General features: G+C 40.4%; 1 protein-coding gene across 22 annotated transcripts in view; it reads right to left on the bottom strand.

Moving 5' to 3' along the window:
* SPAG17 (sperm associated antigen 17) overlaps positions 1–8,037 on the bottom strand; it is a 140,616-nt gene that overhangs the window by 51,210 nt on the left and 81,369 nt on the right. The window lies entirely within an intron of this gene.

The following is an 8,037-nucleotide window of genomic DNA, read 5'->3' as shown; positions in this document are numbered from 1 at the left end:
TATAAATCACATTTTGAACACTGGATATATTGATGTCCGAACGAACCCTCACTTTAGAAAGATCACGCGGAGCGTGGGTTTGGCTAGTGTAGTTTATTACCTTCGCAAACTTCGTTTGACGAAGGTATTGTATTGACCCCTGTGTATTTATTTATTGGTAAATATGTGCGCGGACAATATTGCGCAAAAACTGCTGGACCGATTTGCATGAAATTTTCAGAGATGATGTGTAGTTACTCAAGGACGCCAGGCGAAGCTTTTGGGAGCGATTGGATCGAAGGTCAAGGTCAAGGTCACAAAAAGGTCAAAATCGTTTTTTTGCGATTAAAGTGTCAATTTTGTTCCGATTTACATCAAATTAAGTCCAAAATGTTCAGTATTCAAATCCCGATCCACTGATATAGCGTATGGTATAGTGTTTGCAACCTCAGTTAGTCTGTGGAAGTCAAAGGTCAAGGGGGTCACCAAAATGGAGTTTTTGATTGGGAAGCGTTGTGGACAACATTACACAAAAACCACTTTGCAGATTGTCATGAAATTTTGTGGATGTGTTTGGCATCACGAGAGGACAAATCGATTAGATTTTGGGAGCGATCAGATCAAAGGTTAAGGTCAAGGTCACAAAAAGGTCAAAATCGTTTTTTTGCGATTAAATTGTCAATTTTGTTTTGATTTACAGCAAATTAACTCCAAAATGTTCAAAATTAAATTCCCCATCCTGTAATATGACACATGGTATAGTACTTTTGTCACCCAAGGCAGCGGTTGGGGGTCAAAGGTCAAGGGGGTCACACAAATTCACATTTATATCGGAAAGCGTTGCGGACAACTTAACGCAAAAAAACAAAACGCAGAGAGGCTTTAATTGTTTGTTTGGCATCATGAAAGGACAAATCCATTAGATTTTGGGAGCGATCGGATCAAAGGTCAAGGTCACAAAAAGGTCAACATCGTTTTTTCATGATGAAAACGGTTAATATGTTTCCGATTTACATCAAATTAACTCAAAATTGTTCAGTGTTCAATTCCCCATCTTCTGAAATGACACAAGGTAGAGTACTATTGTGGTACTCTACCTTGTATATATACTCTATGTATATACTCTATGTATATGTATATGTATATATATATATATATATATATATATATATATATATATATATATACATATGCATATATATATATATATATATATATATATATATATATATATATATATATATATATATATATATATATATATATATATATATATATATATATATATATATATATATATATATATATATAGAATCCCGTGTGATGAATGCATCCACACATCCAGGTCCTCAGACAGTTATTTCCTTAAATACATGTTCGGATTAGTCCCATCCCCTTGTCTAATGGGATCTTAAATGTGATGCATTGAGAAGGGTAAAGGATAGATCCCCTCTCTTATGGGAAGCTTTTTTCTTTACGACAGACACGTTCACACACATTTCTTCCACGAGCTCTGAAGCCCGCCACCCATTCTTCCTCAGCAACAATCTTTCGAGAGCTCCGACGCCCGCCTTTTTTGAGAGCGCACAGGTCGTCATGGTAACCGTGCGTAAGTGGGGTGGGGTGAGCTTGTGGCGGACTGCACTCGCGGAGATGGCCCGGAGATATAAAACGAACGAGAGGTATGTTCTGAGGAGAAAAAGCGAAAGAGGAGAAAAAGCGGGAGAGAGGAAAGCGAGAGTGAAAGCAGAGGCGAAAGAAAGCCAGGGAGGGAGAAGAGAACGAGAAGCTTGAGAAGTGAGCAAGAAGCGGGTGTCTGACCAGCACCAACAATGAGACAATTAGTCCTTCACACACACACACACACACACACACACACACACACACACACACACACACACATATATATATATATATATATATATATATATATATATATATATATATATATATATATATATTACACTACTGGTCAAAAGTTTTTGAACACCCCCATTTTTCAGTTTTTACTGAATTTTAAACAGTTCAAGTCCAGTGATTAACCTGAAATGGAACAAAGCTAAGCGTTAAACTGCCAGAGGTTAAAAAAAATGTATATGTTTCCAAAAACTGAAAAATAATGTAAATTTCAGAGTTGTTAAAAAAAGGCCCTTTTCAAGGAACAAGTAATGGGTTAGCAACTGCAGCTGTTCTGCAGCAATGGAAGTAAATCAAGCCTTGAAAGTTGATGCAAACAATTCCTACAGGTGTCCCAACCTTTGCTGATTCGTTACAAACTCTCTGTCTGTATAAAAACAGTGTTGGAACAGACTGTGTTGCTGCACCCTCTGAAGCATTATTTTGACAATATTGCACTGCAGAAAGTAGTTTATTGCTGTCAAAATGGTGAGAAAAAGACAATTAACAAAGGAAGACAGACAGACCATTATAACCCTTAAAAGTGTAGGTTTTTCCTTGAGAGAAACTGCAAAGAAGCCAAGGTGTCAGTGAGTACAGTTTGCTACACCATCAAAAGGCACTTGGAAACTGGAGGAAACTCTGACAGGAAGAGGTCTGGCAGACCCAAAGCCACAACACAATCAGAAGACAATTTTCTGAGAATCAACAGCATGCGTGATAGGCGCTCACAGGACAGCATCTTCAAGCACAGATTAACACTGGTCAAAGTAAGGAAGTCTCAGCTTCAACTGTGAAGAGAAGACTTTGAGCTGCAGGTTTGACAGGTCAAGTGGCAGCAAGAAAGCCATTGTGAAGATGGCAAAATATGAAAAATTGGCTTGCCTGGGCCATGAAGCACCACCAGTGGACGACTGAAAACTGGAAGAAGGTCTTATGGACCGATGAATCAAAATTTGAAACCTTCAGTTCATCACGTAGGGTTTTTGTACGCCATCGAGTGGGTGAAAGGATGGTTCCCCAGTGTGTGACACCAACTGTCAAACATGGAGGAGGAAGTATGATGATCTGGGACTCTTTTGCTGGATCCAGTCAGCAACTTGCACAGAGCGACTGGCACCCTGAACCAAAAGGGCTACCACAGCATTTTGCAACACCATGCAATACCCTCTGGTCTACGCCTAGTTGTCAGGGGTTCATCCTACAGCAAGATAACGACCCAAAACACACCTCCAGGCTATGTCATAACTACCTCAGAAGAAAAGAACAAGATGGTAGGCCTCAAATCATGGAATAGCCACACAGTCTCCAGACTTGAACCTCATCGAGCTGGTTTGGGATGAACTAGACAGAAGGGTGAAAGCAAAGCAACCTACAAGTGCAACACATTTGTGGGAACTTCTGCAACAGTGTTGGGAAGAACTTTCCGAACAATATTTGATTTCCATTGTAAAAGAAAGAATGTCACGAGTATGTTCGTCTGTTATATGTTGATGTTGGCTACGTTGATGAGTCATAAATTTAAATTAAATTTTGTTCAACAAAACGATTCCATGATTTCTTTTTTATCTGCAATTGTTTATTTGTTCTATGCTGTAATTTCAGAGTAAATTGAAACATTAAATTGCTTAAATTTCAGTAAAAACTGGAAAAATGGGGGTGTTCTTAACCTTCCAACTGGTAGTGTATATATCAAACTCAAACTGGCAGGAGGACTTTTGTATTTTTATTTTCAGGTGCAAAACAACTGCTAATGGAGGCTATTATGGCACTCGAGCTATCGCTGGCACCATGGCGGAATTCCAAATCCCTGCCCGAACGACTGCTGGGAATGCAATGGCAAACCACCCAGCACATATATGTATAACGATGCTCCGTAACAGAGTATGGTACATCTAAATCAGAACAGTATAGTGCCCTCTGAAATGTAGCAGTCTGAAATATAGTTATCGAGTTACTGAGTCTAAAGTATCGAGGTTTGACTGAAGTTTAGTAATAAGTAATATTGCATTGCATAGCTTCATATTCTTCTCAATCGTTATCTCCATATTGTTTGATTTTTATTTATACTAGGAACCTAATTTCGTTTTTTTAGTGCCAGGCTGTTGCGTTTTCGAGTCACCCGAGGTGCCATCAAGTTTTACAACCATTTTAATCCTGCTGCTCTTTTATGTTTTTTCCTGATGTCGTTACAAGTTCCTGATGGTCGAGCAGGGTACATCAAAATGGTGGAGCACACGTTTGTATTTTTCAAAGGAAATCGGTACTGGTTGTAATCAATAGGTGTAAAGTAATCTTTAACTCGGTATCAAATAATAAACCATGTCGAGGGAATATGTGCGTGTAGAATTAAACATGGAGGTTGTGACATGATACGGGCATGACAGATTTAACGGCCTCTTCTTGTGTTTCAGTATTCCTTGTAAGATACTCGTTCCTTTTTGCTCTTTCTATGGTAACCATACTTCCACGATGTCAGTCACGAACAATCGAGCTTGCAAAGAAGTGATGCTAACGATGTGTCAGCAACACTCTTTCCGTGCTTTGTCCCCCAGGTTTCCGGAGGGCGCCCAAGGTCCACCATCAACCTTCTTCTGTTGAAACTTCCAAAATCCATAATCACTGCTCACCTCCACTCATTCGTTCCTCTATATTCTCACCTGTGGAACCAACTACCAGATTCTCTTCATTCTCATTTTCCTCTCCAGGTCTTCAAGTTGTTGACAACCATCTCAGATCATCCCCCATCCAAAGGCATGATATTTTCTACCCCCGCTAAACCACCTCCTCACCTGACCCCCAATTTATTTTTCCAGTTCTTTCTTCCTGAGAATTTACTTCTGTATCCATCTTGTCCATCCCATGCGTCCTTTCCTAACCCTCTTTCCTCCCCACACCCATTGTTTGGCCAAGTCTCTATTTTATCCTTCACCTCCACCGTTAATGTCCCCCCCCCCCCTTCTACTGTTTCTTTTGTTCTGTAATGTCCTGATACATCCTGTGTTTTAGCTTTTCCACGAACCTCGACCTTGTATTTTTTTATTTTAAATACTGACCATTTCATGTTGTGCTTTCTGTTGGTGGATGGATGTTCTGCAGCCCTAACAAGACAAAACAAAGGTTAACATCTGTCGACAGTAGTTTCAAACCAAATCGTGCACGCATCAGCAGGCCTGCTCGGTTCTCCGAAGTTTGCGACAGATGTCTAACAGGCCCAAGTGCTTCCACAAAGGCATTCACATTACGCCAGCAAATTTAATTAACTCCTCCTCTCAATCGCGCAATGTTCAAACCGTGTGATAAATTTCACTCTCACAAACTCCGGGGGGCGGAGGCCCTGTGAGAAAGGCTCTTTGCAATAAAATGTGTTTGGTGTCTCGAGAGACAGTCCATGGAATAGCCTTCAAGAGTTATCCATTTTAATTATGCCCCCCCCCTCCTCCCCTTTTGTGCCGAGAGAGATTTATGGCAAAAGCACCTACTGCGATGTGAAATATTATTCCTGAAGCTTGTGTGAGATCGCCTCAAAAGCTTGCGACTGAAAGGCGAGCCTGTGGCGGTTACATTTAATTACGCACCAGGGCCTTCCATGCCTCAAATGTGGAGCCGCATAAAAATGAAATCACCTTCACTGCTTTATCTCAAAATAAACCATTGAGCAATGATTCCTTGCCTTTATCGGGTCTCTTTATTTACCCAATGAGTGCAAATTCGAAACGAGTTCGTACTGTCGACCTTATTCCTTTCTTTGAAGGCCATACATATCAAAAATATAATGAGTGACGAGAGCGAAAACCACCGGAGCGATGATCACAAACGGCAATGCATGGGGCCCCAAGACCTACAAATATTGATTACATCCGTCTCGGCGTGATCAAATGTAGCTGTTTGATTAAAGAAACTTCGGCACAAAAATGTTTTTGTGGGTGTCCTCATTATGACGTATTTCCACAAAGATCCACACGTACCATAAACACACTTTGAATCTTAAATATTGCACTCGTAACTCAAATACGGCCATGTGTGATTAATCATTCCCACATATTTTATCCAAACTTTCGATCAGTTCATCAAAAGTAGTCACACCAATTTCAAGAATCTTAATTTGATTTGTTACACTTTTTCGGAATAATAAACTTTTCCACATTAGCTTGGTGAATGGAAACTCTGCACGAAAACACACCATTCCTGAAATCATGAGTTAATATGCTAGTTTTTATTTATTTAATTATTGGCTTATTTATTGTGACATTGTCAGGGAGGGGAAAAGCTGATACTCAAACAAGTGGCTTTATGCAACAGTAAAAAGTAACAAAGTAAGGAAGTATGAGTTAAGGAAGGAGACATCTGTTCATCGATGAGGTTGCTGGTGGAAGGAAAAAACTGAGAACGACAAGTAATTCCAAAGCCTGAACTCTGGGGAATTAAAGAGGATGTGTGTCGCTGCATTCCACAAGTATGCAGGGTGAAACAGTCTGGGTGACGTGTCGAGGTTAAGCGAGTGTCAAGAGCGAACTATTCGAGAAGGGATGATACTATGCAATTCTGCAGAACAGCAACCAAGGTAGTAGCGATAAAACAAAGTGATGGAATCACTCGACTGTAAGCAGAGGCTGAAGGCTGAGATGGTAAGCGAGCTGCTGTCAATCAATCTGACGGCTTTATCCTGGATGGGGTCAGAATGTGAAGGAGCAAGAGCTACACTTTTTATCAATGAACACCAAAAGTTCATGTTGAAGAAAATCGAGCGATGATTTTTCAACTTTCATGGTAATGTGATAGTGTAACAGCTTGGAACTGGAACTAGCCACTCTTATATTCAATGCCAACAATGGTACATCCTGCGTCGGAGTGAGGACCTGTCCAGGGTTGTGCCCAATAGCTCAGGAGACTGCTGAGGCAGCACCAACGCTCTGCACAGAGTGTGGTCCCAAATGGATGGATGGAATGGTACATCATCAAGTTTGTCACTCAAGTCTCATATAATTATGTGAAACACTGCAATTGTCTCAGCATACTGTTCACCACCATTTTTAGTTTTGACCACTGAAGACATCACCAAAGATCTTTGGAGGAGTGCTTCTCATCAACAGTCATATTTATCTCACATAACTTGAAAACAATAATTTAACCACACTCGGTGGCGTAATGGTTAGAACATCCACTCAGAGTCTGGTATGGCGGCAGTTCAAACCCGACCCCAGCCAAGTCATACCAAAGACATTTAAAATGGTACATACTGCAGTCTTCCTTGCTTGATGCTCAGCATTTTAAAATTATACAGCACAAACCACAGGCTGGCAACCATTGCACAAGCTTGATGGGCCGAATGGCATCTTCCTGCATTGAAGTTCCTTGTAAGGGAACTCATATCATAGTACAACTCGAGCGTCAGTTTGTATGTGTGGACTTCTATGCACTCCTGAAATGCTGGAAGAAATGCATTGAAAACTGCTGCTTATACTTGGGGTGTCCACTGTCCAGGAATACTTTATGGGATAAGAAAACTTATTAGTCTTGGAGGTTTAGGGGTGGGAGGAGCACCCCAATTCTCTTTAAGTAAGTATGTATGGCATAGCGCTGCTCCCAGTGTGAGGAGGTATTACAAGTCATTCTAAAATATAATATATCAATTTGGGGGAAATGATCCTGCACGCAAGGACGGGTTCTTTGGTAGTTCAATAAAAAAATAAATAAAATAGATGCTTGAGAAATGGAACGGTACTCAGTGGAGCGCATACCCCCACCAGGCTGAACAGTTTATGTATTGTATACACGAACCTCCAAAATAGAATCAGCTTGTTCTTGTTACCTATCAAACTCATGCACCAACTCTCAGCCGAATCTGTCCACAACTTTTTGAGATATCGTGCTATATATCTTTTTTAGCCCGATCACTCGATGGTGAAGAATCACTTAAATTCTCATATCCGGATTTGTATCTTTACTAAAATCTAATAATTTCATCCTTGTCACACACCCAGCCTATCCACAAAATTTCGTCTGAATCCATCCACAATCTTTTGAGATATCCTGTACACAGACAAACAAATAAACAAACAGACAGAGGTGAAAACAACCTCTGTCCACCTTTGGTGGTGGAGGTAATTAGGCCAGAGCACTCCTGAAAAAGGTTTCTTGAAAGTTATACCCAGTCATTTT

The sequence above is a fragment of the Eptatretus burgeri genome, chromosome 16 (genome assembly GCF_056783735.1).
Source record: "Eptatretus burgeri isolate ZD-2024b chromosome 16, Ebu_testis_v1, whole genome shotgun sequence".
Classification (NCBI taxonomy): domain Eukaryota; kingdom Metazoa; phylum Chordata; class Myxini; order Myxiniformes; family Myxinidae; genus Eptatretus; species Eptatretus burgeri.
This window is presented reverse-complemented; position numbering and strand designations above follow the sequence as displayed.